A 16,237-nucleotide genomic window follows, 5' to 3' on the forward strand; every position below is an offset into this window, starting at 1 on the left:
ATGCAGAAGACCAAGGCCCCCACACAGTAGGGTGAACAGATGAGAGGATGCATGCAGAAGACCAGGGGCCCCACAAGGTAGAATGAACACAGATGAAAAGGATGTATGCAGAAGATCAGAGGCCCCAAACCAGAATTCTCTAGGCAGAAGCTCATTCAAATGGACCCAGATTCTGATGTTTTTAAAAGGCTGTGTGAGCAAAAACCTTGGAGTACACAAAAGCTTAGGGCTCAACATCCAGCCCTCCATAGACAAAGTTGGGATCCTCAGAGCTTAGCTAGAAAAATCTTCTGCAGAGGGAGGCAGTGGGGTGTCTGTGCTTTCCTCGGCTTGATTCTAGTCAGGAATAGGAGAAAACGTGTGGTGTTTGTTTGTTTGTTTGTTTGGGGAGTTTTTTTTTCTTTTTTTTGAGACTTTCTGAACCTAAGCTCAATTGTGTATTATTTGTGCTTTGAGAGAGCACAAATAATATAACCTGGTTTTAAAACTAGAACCAATGCTTGTGAAATCATAGGAAAACCCTGAGGATCAGCAGAAAATATGTACTGGAGAACCAGTTCTGTAAAACTGGACATCTAGCATCCACAGTTGCATTTAAAGAGGACAAGATGATACCAAGAATGTGTGAAGACAATAAAAGATTAACTATAGAGTTCTGGGAGTTGGGGGTGGAGAAAAGGCAATAATACTGTTGGAGATAAAAACACAAGGAAGACCAGAACCTCTATGCATGAATTCACCAGGTTTGATACACTTGAAGAGGTATGTGCCCTCAGGAGAGAGCAGAGGAAATTTTCCTGAAGACTGCACTGAGATGAAGGGGAAGCAAAGTGGAAGAGAAGCTAAGAGGCTGGCACAGGATGAAAAGGTGTGCATAGATATATTCAAAGCCCACAGAAGACACAGAAGGGGAAATGAGACTGAGTCAATTTTGGAAAACATAATGACTTTGCATCTCTTAGAAGCACGAGGCACAGAGTCAAACACCATAGACGTTAAAGATGAGCTGTGGGAAAAGAGTAACTCACACATAAATGTATTTCAGTGAAATCTCACAGCTTCAAAAGCAAAGAAAGATACTTTAGATGGCCATTTAAACAGTTCATAAATGAGGGAGAACTGTGTTGAGCGCTGTTTTACATGTAATAGCTGAGACTTATATTTGGAATCCTTTTGCATGCCCATGAGAAGGAGGGTAGAGAAAAGTCGCCTTCGACTACCACACCCAGAGAGTTTCCAACTGAGAGACTCTCTCAAGACTTTCCCAAAGTAATCTTTGTCATGAAATGCCATAAAATGTCATAAGATAACCTCTAAATTATATGATATTCAGAAAATAGAGTCTGTGAGTTCAGTAGGTAAAGGTGCTTGCTGAATAAGCCTGATGTCAGATCCCAGATTAATCCTTGGAACCCATAGTAGAAGGAAAACAAAATCATTCCCTAAATACACATATCACACATTGTAGTGGTTTGAATAGGTCGCCCCCCATCCCCACCTCACCATAGACTCGGGTGTTTGAATGCTTGGTCCATAGGGAGTGGCACTATTAGGAGGTATGACCTTGTTAGTATAGGTGTGGCCTTATTGGAGGAAGTATGTCACTGTGGGACAGGCTTTGATGTCTCCTATTCTCAATCTCCACCCAGTATGGAATACAGTCTCTTTCTACTGGCTTCAGATCTAAATGTAAAACTGTTGGCTCCTCCAGGACCATGTCAGTGTGCATGATGCCACGCTTCTCACCATGATGATAATGGCCTAAGCTTATGAAACTGTAAGCCAGCCTCAATTAAATATTTTTTTCGTAAGAGTTGCCTTGGTCATGGAGTCTCTTCACACCAATAAAACCCTAGACGTACATATCACATGCACACACACCAACACACACACACACACACACACACACACACTAAAATGTATTTCTAAAAAAGATGCAAGAAATGGTAATTAAATTTGCAAATATCTGAGTGACTCTATAGCAATACAATATAACATATAAAGTAAGAATTAAAGAAATCAAGATTGAGCTAAATTTTGGGAAATCAGTAGAAATCAGGAATAAAATCATTGAAGCTGAATTATTCCAAAACCCTCATACTGTTTGGTAGATTAAATATTATTAGACTTTGCCAAGTTAAGTATGCATATTAAGATGTATATGATCTAAAGGAATAACTCTAGTATGACTAAATCTTAAAGTTACAGAGGATAAGCATAAAATCATGAAACAGAAAAACAGAAAACACACTTAACATGATAGAAATCAAAACATATATCAGTAATAATCAATGTAAACGAACTAAAGTTCATAAAAATATAGAGCAACACATTTGACTCTAAAAACATAAAATGGAAACAGTACTATTTACAAAGACAATGATTTAAAAGAAAAAATGGCGTTATACAAAATGTATTGGAGGCTATTGCTTTGGATAATAAGACCCAATAGCCAACACGATGAGGCCAGTCATACGGAAGTACCAGGCGATCAGAGCGAAACCCCCTAACACACCAGCTTTTCCCAAATCAGGAAGTCTACAGCAACTAATAGCCTCACTGAGTCTTCTGAGCAGCCATTAAGAAGTCCTTTCTCCATTAACCATTAAAACAAATTGAGTTTAATTAAGGTAATGCTAACTAGTCCACTCTCAAAATTACCCTTGGTCAAGCCACCCACAAAGGCTGCTCCATTCCTTGCTCTGAAGAGTTTCTTCTATTGTGTCAACAGATACTGTTTAGTTTATCACTGCTAGAAAAAGCCAGTCAGAACTTCAAGTGTGTTGAAATTGTGTTAGTTAGCAGTAGTAAAAGAAAGATTAGCTAAATATTATTTCTATCAAGATAAGGTAACACAGGTAAGGTATCCCATCAAAATAATTCTAAACATCAGATGCAAAAGATTATTACTATTGATAAATTAACTGAAAATATACAATAATTTAAAACTTCTATGATAGTATAACAGAACTATTAAAATATTTAAAGAAAAATTAATAGAATAGAAATAATGACAAGTCAGACATCAGAGTATATAAGACATTTCATATCAAGTATTCAAAAATAAGTTACTGGGAAATAAAAAAAGACTTGAACCACATAATTAGAAGTTTGATCTAGTGGACAAAGTATCTAAGGCTAATCACTGAAGAATAGGTATGACCTCAAGTTTACTTGGGACATTGAGAAATCTTACTACTACAATTAGGGAAGAAAGACAAAGCCTACCATATTTTAATAACCTACATCATATAGAGAGTGTTTTCTTACTCTACCACATGTGAAAGACAAATAATGAGTGTGATAAGAAAAGGGAGGAAGGCAGACCTGGTAAGACAAGTAGCAGATTGCTAAACACCATATGCAAAATCAAAATGTGATAGAATGAAGAAAGAAATAGGAAGCCTGGCTCATGGCATGCACTTATACCCTGAGCACTAGGAAGCTGAGGCAGAAGGCTGAGAAGCTGAGGGGCAGCCTGGCTCACATAACAACCAATTGGTCCAAACTCATGAAGAGAGCTTAGACAGACAGAATGCAGTGCACACTTACATACAAGACTTCCACAGAGCACAGAGTCAGTATCAAGGAGCCCTTTTCTGTAAGCACTGGCAGGCAAGAGTCAATATAATTAAAAGCAGAAATAGATTATAAAAACTAGAAAATGATATAAATAACAATTATTAACAAAGTAAAAAATGATATCTAATAAAGTAATTGAGCAGTCTCTTAAAATATACACTGATTACTTTAAAAGCAAAGGGAGAAGCAGAATGAAAGTAGAAAATGCCAATACAAGGGATTTCATAAGCAACAACACATAGCCAAATGGAAGTCAAGGATGGAAGCCTCCCTAATAAATAGACTGTTAATACTGACACTTAAGAAAAGGCAAAAGTTGAGTCTAACAGCATGTTAAAGTAAGCAAATTGACATGGGGTTCTACCCATGAACAAGGAACTGATGACTGCAGAGAGGGGGAGAGCTAGCCATTCCCAGGAATGAGTTTTGTAATTGGTTATGCCGTACAAAGTGGTAGTGTTGAAACCATAAACACACAAACAACAAAACAGACTCAGCAGGTTGTATTTATGTATTTGTGCATACACATACATTCATACACATATATATTTATGTATATGACCTGTATACATGCGATCTATATAATACGTGTCTGTGTGTGTGTGTGTGTGTGTGTGTGTGTGTGTGTGTAATGATAATGATCAGGGAAGAAGTGGATAGCAATTTGAGAATGAGGGTTGACAGGGCAGTATTTGGAAGGAAGGAACATGAGAGGAGCTGGATGGCGGGAACTTGGGAGGGGTTGTTGGGAGGAAAGTGACTTAACTATATTTTAATTAAATTATAGAATAAAAATAGATAAAAGTTTGAGTAAGTTGTTTAAAACCTTTCAAGAAAATTTCCATGTCTACAGTAGCATTTTATAACCAAGGTCTTAGATATCCATTGGGAATCAACAGCCTTAAAAAGTATCATCGGGTCCAGGGAATAGAGAGGAAAGAAACTTTCTAAACCATGTGATGTACCTAACTTCTGCAGTAACACCAAACAGATACTAGGCAAGAACAAGGGCTGGAGAGTCCTAACCAGAAAATAACTAATCATTTATTAATGTGTATGATATATAATTAATTTTAAATTAATTATGTACTTTCAGCTAGAAACCAAATACAGCAATGCTTCCAAAGTAAATACATTTGACAACGTTGTTTTTTCTCAAGAATGTAAAGTTAGTTGAAGGTTAGAAAGCAAAATTGTTACTCATTACATTTATAATTCAAAGGGAAAAGTGTATACATATTTCAATTTGCTAATTAAAAATATTCAATAAAATCCATCATTTTACAATAAAAATGGTTTGAAAACTAGGAATCAAAGACAAGTTTTTAATCTTATAAACGTAATCTCAAAAAATATAATAGGGAAACCTCAACTGGCGAACATCATACTCAATAAGATGTATTTAAATCATTCCCTTTGAAATTACACATACACACACAGACAATTATACAATACCTTTGATGTTTGAGTCAATTTAGTAAGCAAAAAAGATAAAATACATTGCAAATGTCTTAGAAACAAATACAATTTATATTTCATTGATAGCTTTCTTATGTGTATAAAATTTAAACATTTCAAGGTTACTAAAAATTTTAAAAGTGCACAGCCTTCTGAGAGAAGAAATTTGAGATGTATTTTTAAGTTGCATCCTTTACAAATTTAACAGAGAACATCTAGGAAAAACTTTAATACATGAAAATCTATGCAGCAAGAAAAAACTACTTGAGAAGACCCTACTGGAAAACTAGGGGAATCAATGCATAGACATGTCCCAACACTGTAGATAGCAGCCCCCTTCCCAAATTCACCAATGCTTTCAGTAAATTCCTGAAAATTTCATAGGATGATTCCAAACACCCTCATGTAGAAGCAAGAGATTAATAGGATCAAAGTATTTGTCCTACAACTCCCTAACATTAGATAGGGGAGAAAAAAAGGATAGAAAGGAAAGGGGGGTGATCTTATTGTTAGACTATTTTCTGATGATTAGGGACATTGAGTTCCTCAGGGTGAGTTGGATCTTTAACATCACGATATCTAATTTCTTCTTCTTTCTTCTTTGTGCAAGACTACTTAATAAACTGTGACCAAAACCAACCAACAACAACTGACCCCCAAACAACAAACCCACCCTGCCTCTCAAGGGCCCTAGCATTTATACACACTATGAAAAGTCTTCAGAATTCCAAATGTTACACAATCACAGAAACTATCTGCAGTTGGCAAAATCACTCCCCTGATGGAGTATGAGGCAAATCATAGTCAGCTGCTGTGGGCAATCTGAAGTAGCCCCATATCTGACATCTGGATTAAAACAAAAACACATTCCCATAATATTCGAGTGATTGTCAAAGAAACCAAAATGCCAAAATTGTCACTACACATGGCAATTTATTATAAGGATTCTATGAGGATAGTAAGGCTGACTGGAAAGGAAAATGTATGAGAATCTCTTTATGCTGTTAAAAGCCTTTAAGCCCATATTAGATACAACAGGGTAACAAATAAGAAGCCCAGTACCAGGAATGGTTTTTCTCTTTTAAAGTTGGTAGATAGTAAGGTCCTATTGTTCTAAACATTAGAGGGTATTCCCATTGCTCTTGGCCACTCTCCAGAACTTGATGGTAAGACTCTACTGCTGAAGACACTACACATTTGGGTCACTAAGCATGGGGAGCTCAAGGTGGTATTCACCTGGGACTTCCTCCCTACTGGCTATATTTCATAGTGCTACAGGTTGCCAGAGGAGTAGTAACCATCAATCACATCCCAGATGTGAATCATGACAACTGCAACTTTTCCAACTGGACAGACAAGGTATGACCACTGGTGCAATGATGGCATAAATAACTAAGCAACCTCTTTCTGGTTGGAGTTAAGGCCTGCTCTACAATATGAAACCCATACCTACCACCATTATTGAGGCTGAGAACCTGTGGTTAGACAGGCCATAGACTCTAGAAGAGAGCCTACTATTATTATTCTGCTTGATAGACATGACATTCAATTGATTTCTGATGAGTTATCATTATACCCATAGATTCATTAGGACATCTCTCAATCCTAATCAGGGAAGCTTCTCTTTGTAGTAGATGATGATCCACATGGAGATCCACAATTGGTCAATGTGTTGAGAATAAGAGACGAGATGGAATATCTCTAGCATATCCTCTTCTTCCAAGGCTCAGATATCATTGTGGAGGAGTGGGAAGAAAGATTGTAAGATCCCAAGGCACAAATAACTACAAGGAATCAGTGTCGTTGAAGCACAACAGGGCAGTTGTGCTTGTGAATTCACATAAGCTGTAATTGCATGCACAAGACCTGGACAAGATCAAACTGGATAAAAGCCCAGCATGAGAATGAGGTATGTGTAAAGTCCCCCCAGCTAAGGAGCTATTTAAACAACTACTTTCAATTCATAGTTGCTGGGAGAGGGAGGGCCAACTTTACTGGTATGGACCACCATGCTCAAGTGAAAGACCACATATCAGAGAGTAGATGGGTCACACAAATTGGACTTGATAGGAATAAGGAGAAGGAAAAAGAAAACAAAAAAGAGATAAGAAAGAACAAAAGAAAGTAATAAAAGGAGGGAGGGAGGGAGGGAGGGAGGAAGGAAGGGAGAGAAAGAACACAAAGTTGAGTAGAGTATGTAGTAAAGTTGTGAGTCTGTAGGTCTGACATCGCTTCTCGGCCTTTTGGCTAAGATCAAGTGTAGTATCTGTAGGTCTGGCAAAGTTCGAGATGAGGATGAATGTGATCAAAATACCATGTATGGTATTCTCAAAGAACTAATTTTTAAAATCACAGAAAAGTGTTTTATGTATCAATTTTAAGACATTTTATCAATAAATACAGCTATATTAAAAATGGAAACTTCTAGTTTTCCAGAGGAGCCATTCACTCATTCCAAAAATGAGAAGAAAATGTTTGTCAGACTTGTGATACTCAAATATATGTAGACTGTGTAGTAAGAAATCTTGTACATCAAGAAGTCAAAGCCTAACCACTCATAGGAAAAAAATGAATGAACATTTACCAGCAGAGGAAACTAAAAACGGAATCAACAAATGAAGGACTTCGGTCTCCTTAGTAAGGAAGGTAATGCAGATAGATGTCTCAAAGAGGTATCATTTCACACCTGCCAGAACAGCAAGACTTTAAAAGACTGACAATCTTCCTGACATGTTCAAGGAGATTTAAAACCCCATGAATTTTCATGTACCACTGGAGAGGAATATAATTTGATATCGCTTTTAGGAAACAAGTTGGTGTCACAGAATAGAACTGAATAGGAAAATACTTTACAGCCAACCAATGTCAACTGTTAAGTGTAAACCTTAGAAAAACTCGTGCACACATTCCAGGAAACGCAGGGAGGTGTCTGCAGCAGCATCTTTCACAAGAGCAAAATCCACTGAGCCGTTCACATACTCTTCAGTTAGATAGGGAATTAAATGGTGATTTGCTCATACAATTTGATTCTGATGAGAGCCTACCAGACGTGGTTATATTCATTAGCACAAATGAGGCTCAAATACATAAACCAAAAAATTTTAAAAAACTGGGGACAATGGGGTCAATCAACCTTGCAAATGTGGGGAGTAGACGTAATGTCAAAGGGGAATGTCAAAGGTACTTTTGGGTTCTATTTTTAAATGATATTGTAAAAGAGGTGTTCACTTCCTTGTTATTCTCTAAATGCACATCAATTACGCATGCCTTTGTGCACATACTACATCTCAGAACACGGGTTGCTGTTACACCCAGTTAAATCAAACAATATGGGACCAGAATATGAATCTTGGTAATTCACTATTTAGATAACATAAAGATGACCATGGCAGGCGAGGCAGCTAATTACTCAGTCAAATGGAGAGTAGTAAATACTTCCAATGTTTGTAAAGAAAAACAGTAAATTAAATTGGGGAGGTGAAGAAGATGGAGAGCACACTGTTGAGTCTGAGTGGACAAGAAAGAAGAGGTGAGCCACCAGAAAGGGCTCACTTCAAAGGAGAGGGTGAGTGAGTCTTCAAGGGGAACAGAGGTCCATTCCCTCATGTGTTTGACATCCATGTGGTTGTACTCTTCAAAATGCAATATAGAGGCTGAGGAGGTGGCTCAGCCAGTAAAGTGCTTGCTGCACAAGTGTGAAGACCTGAGTTCAGATCCCTAGCACCCATGAAATACCCTGGTGCAGAGGTACACATCATGGAAGTGTATGCAGTACACTGTGGAAGACGAGAGAGGGGCTAAACTGGTGAGCATCGGGTTCAGTGAAGACCTGCACGTACATCCACAGACAATGATTTTAATTTAGTTTAATCATCTATGAAAATGTATTTGGCTATCTAGAAGTAAACAAGAGTAAACACTTGCTCTTTTCTTCCACAGAGGTCTCATGACGGACATGGAGGATCTCTTGAGACCAAAGGACCTGATGTTGAGAGCTTCTGGTGCCGCTTTGAGGAATTTGGCATTTGTCACTGGGCTCAGACAAGGAGTAGGCTCAGATAAGAATATTAGAAACAGCGACCATGGGGCTTTGTTTACTATTTTGGTGAATTACTACCTTATGTGATCTCTTTGCTTACTACTTTACTTAATTATTACCTTGTATGATCCTTTTGCTTATTACTTTGCTTGATTACTATCTTGTGTGATCTCCTTGTTCACTACTTTGCTTGATTACTTTGTTCTGATCTAAGAACTGACCATGGTTTTTAGATGTACCTAGAAGGATATAAAAGCAGACTGGAGAAAGATAAAGCTGCTTCAGCCTCGGCACTGGCTGGAGCCATGTTATAATTTTGTCTAATTGTCTTTTTACTTTCAATCCTCCCTCCCTCCCTTGAGACCCTATTGACTGACTAAGCTGGCTTGGTCAACCTGAGATCCTGGCTTTGCTTCTTCGAATTCTCTAGAATTTAGGAGGTTCTTCTAAGTTGGCTTTCCTGACTCCTGGGGTCATTAGAATGGGAAAATGATTGTGGAAGTGGTATAAATGTTTCGGGAATATTAAACACAGGTACACAGCAGCTCTTGTGCTGGGTACTAAGCCTGGCTGCTTTATATGTAGTTTCACTATCTGTCATTTTACAGTTGGTCAGATTGGTACTATCTAGCCCTTCCACAGCCTCAAATTCAGCCATTAAACAAACACTATCTATTATGAAATGAAAAAAAAACAGCTGTTCTTCTGGAAGCCTGTGAACAAGAGTAGCGAGCCCCTACCTCTTACAGATCTATTAGAAGTAATGACAAATTGATAGCTAAACTAATAAATAATTTGGGTAGAATATGTGGGAAGCCGTGCTTATCTAGGATGCTAGAGAGCATTCGAGAGGATAGCATTTGCTGAAAGTCCATAACAAAGCAAAGAAAGAGGAAAGCAGCCTTTTGGAGAAGAGAGTTGTAGGCTAGGGAGTGTTGAAGGCCAAAGATGGAGCAAGCTTTGCAACCTGGTTGCCTGACACCCCATTAGTGAAGGGGACAAGATGAGGAAAGATGTTAGAGGCTATTTGTTTACTTTCTGTTCTTCCATGGCTTCATTGGTGCACACGAACGTTAGTTATTTTCACCATCTCTTCCCTCTCATCCTCTGCCTTTCTCACTCAAACCTGCTTTCAAACAAGTCACTCTCTGACTCTCATACTGAGTTAATTAGGGTTCCTTGTATGAGCATGGGGGAAGGGGTGGAGTTACTGACTGAAGTGTGGGCAACTTATCAATGGCATAACCCATGATGTACTGGCAGGTCCTTCTTGATTAAGTCTTACGTAACCATAGCTGCCGTGAGTTCATGGGTGCAAAAGCGATGTCATGCTCAGAACTGTTTCTGTTGGATACCTCCCCAACCACTATCCTTCTTCTGCAATTCTTCCTGACTCTTGAAGGTAATATAGATCTCTCATGTAGGGTTAGGTACCAGTGTAGACTTTTTCTAATGTACTGAAGACCTTGACACAATATCTGGTATGTTTTAAATTAGCACTCTAATTAATAGTGATAAAAGAACTATGGGAAATCAGACACTATTCCAAGATTACTGCAGGAAACAAGGGAAGAGAAGATGAGGACACCCCATGGGGCAGCCATGGCAATAAATATCTTAAGGGAGTTTGTTTGGTCCATGTTTCAAATGTGGACAATAGAGAATTTAGCAATTGGGTTTCTCAGCTTTTATTATAAACCTTTCAATAGAGACAAACAGCATTGTCAAGAAGAGACTTAACAATATAAAATTTGAATAACACATAAAAAAAAACACTGGATAAGTCAATTTCTGTTCCTTTCCCAATATCTTCAGGAAGAGTCATCAGCTGCCTTGAGCAATCATAGTATACCACTGTAAAGATACGAGTAAAAGATGCTAAGCCCTTCACCCTAGCACGGACTTGTCAGTGTAAGGCTCACTTATTTAATGATAGAAAACCAAATATCAAATTTCTTATAGTATACTAAGCTTCATCATCTGGGGGGAAAAGCAGAGTTTGTAACCAGGCAACCTGACTCCCTACTCCTCACCGTTGCTCACACCCCTGCCCATTGCCCTGTTCCCTCAGCTCACCTGGAATGTCATTGTCTTCTATGTGTGATAAAAGATGAATGGAAAGGCTTAGCACACCTGAGCTGATCTTCGGATCATCTAGACTCTTATATTCCTTTTTGGAAATAAACAAAGCATCAAACTGTGCACAGTCAGAACCCAGAGGCACTTCAGAGTCCAAGGAACAGACAGGCTGTTTTAAGCTAGTTTAACTGTCTTCAGAAACAAAGCACAGTTCTTTAGGTGAACTGAGTCAAATAGCCCAAATGTTATTATTTAAATTGTTGTTGTTGGTGATCATGATGTTTTGAGTCTGGATCTCACTGTGAATCTCAGTCCCTGAATACTATGTTTCTGCTCCAACATCTTGAGTGCTGAGATTACAGGTATATGCCTAGACTCGATGTTTCAGCCTAAATATGACTCTTACTACAGAAAAGCTAGGCTCTTTACTGAAATAATGCACATTAGGAATGTCTAAAGGGAGTGCAGGCTACTTTATATCCTTTTTGACATAGAAGTCTCTAGGGTTTATTTGTTTCTTCTTTATTCTTGCACCACTGTGAGTGCATCCCATCGAGCCATCCGAATCAGTCCAACACATCCTCAGTATGCAGACGAAGAAACTAATACAGTAAGATAAGTAAGTGACTTGTTTAAGCTCTAGGGATAGAATTATTATCCTACTCACTGTAAGAGCCAATATTCCATATTATGAAATAAGAAAGGACTTTAGTAATAATCTGCTAGGGGCTGGAGAGATGTCCATCATTTGAGAGTATTATCTGCTCTACTAAAGGATCCAAGTTCAATCACCAGCACTCATATCGTGGCTCATAACATCTGTAACTCCAATCCCAGGGGATTCAACAACTTTTTCTGACCTTTATAAGCACAAAATTCATGTGGTTCCCAGACAAAAACACCCATAAAAATTTTTAAAAAATTAAAAAAAATAAAGAAATAATAAAGCAATAAATAATAAAATGAATAAAATGAATAAATAATAAAATAATAAATAAATAAATAAATAATAAAATAAATAAAAATAATAAAAATAAATAAATAACAAAAATAATGAATAAATAATAATAAAAATAAATAAATAAATAACAAAAATAATAAATAAATAATAAAAATACAAATTAAATAACAATAGAGTCAAGGATATAAAAGGTGGTGGTTTGAAATTAATATAGTAATATAGATTTTAGAATTCTATATATACATCATCAACAGGGAACTTAATTAACCCCACATACTATAGAAGATATTTGACTCTTTTTTGTTAGGTCTCCTCTCAATAATAAGAACTCAGATCCAGACAGGTGCTTCACTGTACCTTGGATATGGCCCAAGAGCAAACTGCAGGTAGCAACACATGAAAGACCTTCCCGAGTGACCTCTATAATCTCTCTGCTGTCTTTTCCTGCTCAGCACAGGCCTCCTTCAGAGAACCTGCGTCAGTAGGCAAATGTGCTCTCACCTGCAGAATAAGTATGAGAATCTTTGTGGAGCACTTTGTCTTCAGGGGAGAAAAAGAAAGAATCAAAAAGAATATGGAATAAGAATGAATCCAGCCAATCAGAGCACTCCTTTTCTAACTTAAACAAGTAATTCAATGGTGACTTCCTATTTCTTCAAAGGTAATACCAGAAAGATCTTTTCCCAGAAAAGATGTAATCCTGCATAGCTGGATTTGACTTGCTAATAGTTTTTTTTGGAACTCTGAATACCTTTTCTACTCAAGCCGGGAGATTTTTAGTATTGTACTGACTGATGGAAACCGACGGCTTTTCCTGATAAACAGAGCCGCAGCTGATGAGATGGGGAGCAAGAGGTAGGATTTTGAATACTTTCTTTGTCCTAACAAGACAAACTACCTGCGACAAGCCAGGTGATCCAGCTGGGTCATCCAAGCTGAGTAATCAGGACAGAAAAGCCAGTACTTGTCTGAACAGTGTGACTCCTTCATCTTAGAGAATCTGATACAGGAAAAGCCATAAGTAAGCTTCTGCCATGTGCTCGAGCTTTCTTCTATAGTCCATAAAATAACAGACTCCCCTTGTAGCCTCTTGAGCTCCATTGCTTTATACTGGATGAAATGCAGTGTTCTTTCTAAACATATCATTTAGAGGCAAAAAACACACTCAAACTTAGTATCCATTTCAAATCATTAATCCATATGAATTGAAAGAAAACATTTAAGTTTTAAAAAGTCACATTACTGACCCCTACATGGATAAGGCCAGGCACTGTCCATGTTCCCTTAGTCAGACTAGATACCACCAGCCTCCTGCTTGTTTCCCTTTATTTTAAAGCCTGTGTATTCACATCACAGAAACGATGGAAACCTGTCTTTGTAAGACATGGCAACAAAAGGGACACACTCAGCCTCATGCAGAAGCTAGACTACCTGGAGCCAGCGCACAGTGCTCAGTAAACAGAAGCTGCTGTGTTCTTCACACCAACCATTTGAAACATGTTCCTGCATGCTTCCCACAATGCTGACTATTCAGCGTGGTCTATGGACTGCAGCTCTAGTGAACAAGAACTCATGGAAAGACTAACAAAATCAGATGCATCATCTGAAAAGAAAGTCTGGGCAACCATCTGGAATAGTGGGGGTGTCATGGTTTGGGCAATAAATGTCATTTATAAACTTCAATAAATGAAGTTCTTGAAAGCAGTGTGCTTCAGTAGAAGAATTTTACTTTTGAAGTCATTGAGATATACCATCAAAGCATAAGCAGAGGTGAGGGGTGTGAGGGAGAGTGTAGGCGTGGTTATTTTGTTGTTCTTTCATAGTATCGCCTGTACAAAGAGCTCTTGTTGTACAGTGTAGTTTAAAAGGTGGACTAGAGGGTTGGAACAGATGAAAGTCACAAAGGAATGGGATGTGATAAATGTACCATATGATGTAAGATATTTTCTGTGGAAGAAATTAGATTAATGGAAATAGATTTAACTATCTTAACCCTATTTAAAAATGGCTGAGGAAATGGCTCAGCAAGTATAAAGCCATTGCCATGCAAGTCACATAAATGGAGGCTCACCCAAACCCACATGAATTCTATGGTGAGTGGGTGTCCATAACCATAGCTGGCAGGAGGCAGAGTCAGGGGCCAGACACACTTGAGACACTTTGATCTGCCTTAATCAAGAAACAGAAGGAGGAGGGACTGTAGGAGCCAGAGGGGTCAAGGACACAAGAAACCCTACAGAATCAACTAACCGGAGCCCACTGGGGCTCACAGAGACTGATCTGACAACCAGGGAGCAGGCATGGGACTGACCTAGGTCCTCTGCACACATGTAGAAGATGCATACATTGGTCTTCTTCATGTGGGACTCCTAACAGTAGGATCAGGGTTTGTCTCTGACTCTGTTGCCTGCCTCTGAGACCTCTTTTTCCCCTACTGGGCTGCTTCATCTAGCCTCTATAGGAGAAGATGCACCTAGTCTTACTGCAACTTGATATGCCAAAGCTGGTTGGTATCCATGAAAGGCCTCCACTTTTCTGAAGAGAAAGGGAGGAGGAGTGGATGGGTGCAAGGAGTGGGGATGGGGAGAAAGAGAAGAACTAGAAAGACAGGATGGAGGGGAAACTGCAGTCAGGTTTTTATAAAGTAAACAAACTAACTAATTAAAATAATAAAAAAAAGAAACCCCATCTCAATATGTAATGTAGGGAGCTATACTTGAAGACACACACACACACACACACACACACACACACACACACACACTGAAAACAAAGAATGTAATAGGTAAAAGGAACAGAAGGGAAGAGGAAGGAAAGACAACTCAGAAAGCTATGGGGGAAGAATGAAAGAAAAAGTAAGAGGTCACTGGGAAGGTAAGAGATTACAAGAAAGGGGAGGTGTTCAAGTCAGAGAGACTGCTCTGTGTCGTCACCTGTACGAGTGTTTACCTGTCATCGGAGGTTTGCCCCTCTGTTCTTGAACCATCAGACACCACCTCCTATCTGGAGAGTTGTTGGGGTTGACAAACATCTTTATCATATGTTGTTTTCCATCAAGTGACTAATGTATAACTCTCCTTAAAATCATCTCACATGTATTTATAAATGCAAGAACTGAAAATTTGTAAAAGAATATGGCCGTGAAAGAACAAACTCCAAATAAGAACAAGAAGGTTCTGTGAGCTAAAGCAAACACGCCTGAGTACAAGAAATGGGCAGAGTGAATGGGAGAGAATCCAGGAAAAAGCACACCAAGGGGCAGGCTCACTAGCCTCTTCGTAGTAGATTCTGTGCACACACAGAAAGCAGTTTCTTTCTTCTTTTTTTTCTGTTTTATATTTCATTGTATATTTTATTTATTTACATTTCAGATGCCATCCCTTTTCCCCATTTCCTCTTCCTAGAACCCCCTATCCCATTCCCCTCTGCCTCCTTTTTGCTTTTATACTATTTTAATTACATGCAAGCATTAATGTCAGTTCTAATTTGAGGAACTAGCAATATAATGGATGCAAATAGTCAAGGAACAAGCAAGACAATAAACCCAGATAGTCAAAGAACAAGCAAGGTAATAAACAAAATTCTGTGAATACTCCTGTGATCACTGTTTCTAAGGGCTTATCAGGATGACCAAAGTATCTGAGCCTACTTCCCTGTCCTAACCCAAAGTCATTTTCATGTTTGAAGCCTACTTCTGATGTTCTAGCCTGAAATTTAGATTCCTGCCTGCCTGAAGCCTATTTCCTTGTCCTTATCACTTGGTGTTGATGCTGAAAGGACTCCAAAGCCCACCAGCACTGTGCTTCATTTCTTAGTAGTTTGGTTTGGTTTGGTTTGGCTTGGTTTGGTTTGGTTTGGTTTGGCTTGGCTTGGCTTGGCTTGGCTTGGCTTGGCTTGGTTGTTTGAGACTGGGTTTCTCTGTGTAACTCATTTGTTCTGGAACATGCTCCATAAACCAGGCTAGCCTTGAACTCAGAGATCTGCCTACCTCTGCTTCTTGAGTGCTGGGATTAAAGGCAAATGCCATCACCACCCAGCTCATTTTGTGGTTCTTAAATATTCAAAGAATCCTATAATATGGAAGTATTAATCATAAGATAAGCAAAGAAGCAATGACT

The 16,237-nt window shown here is 38.5% G+C and overlaps 1 protein-coding gene and 1 pseudogene across 5 annotated transcripts in view; one reads left to right on the plus strand and one right to left on the minus strand.

Moving 5' to 3' along the window:
• Positions 1-16,237, minus strand: part of Trpm3 (transient receptor potential cation channel subfamily M member 3) — an 818,801-nt gene that overhangs the window by 663,021 nt on the left and 139,543 nt on the right. The window lies entirely within an intron of this gene.
• Positions 7,268-7,436, plus strand: LOC114618413 (annotated as a pseudogene).

Source organism: Grammomys surdaster, unplaced genomic scaffold (genome assembly GCF_004785775.1).
Source record: "Grammomys surdaster isolate TR1022 unplaced genomic scaffold, NIH_TR_1.0 141, whole genome shotgun sequence".
NCBI lineage: Eukaryota > Metazoa > Chordata > Mammalia > Rodentia > Muridae > Grammomys > Grammomys surdaster.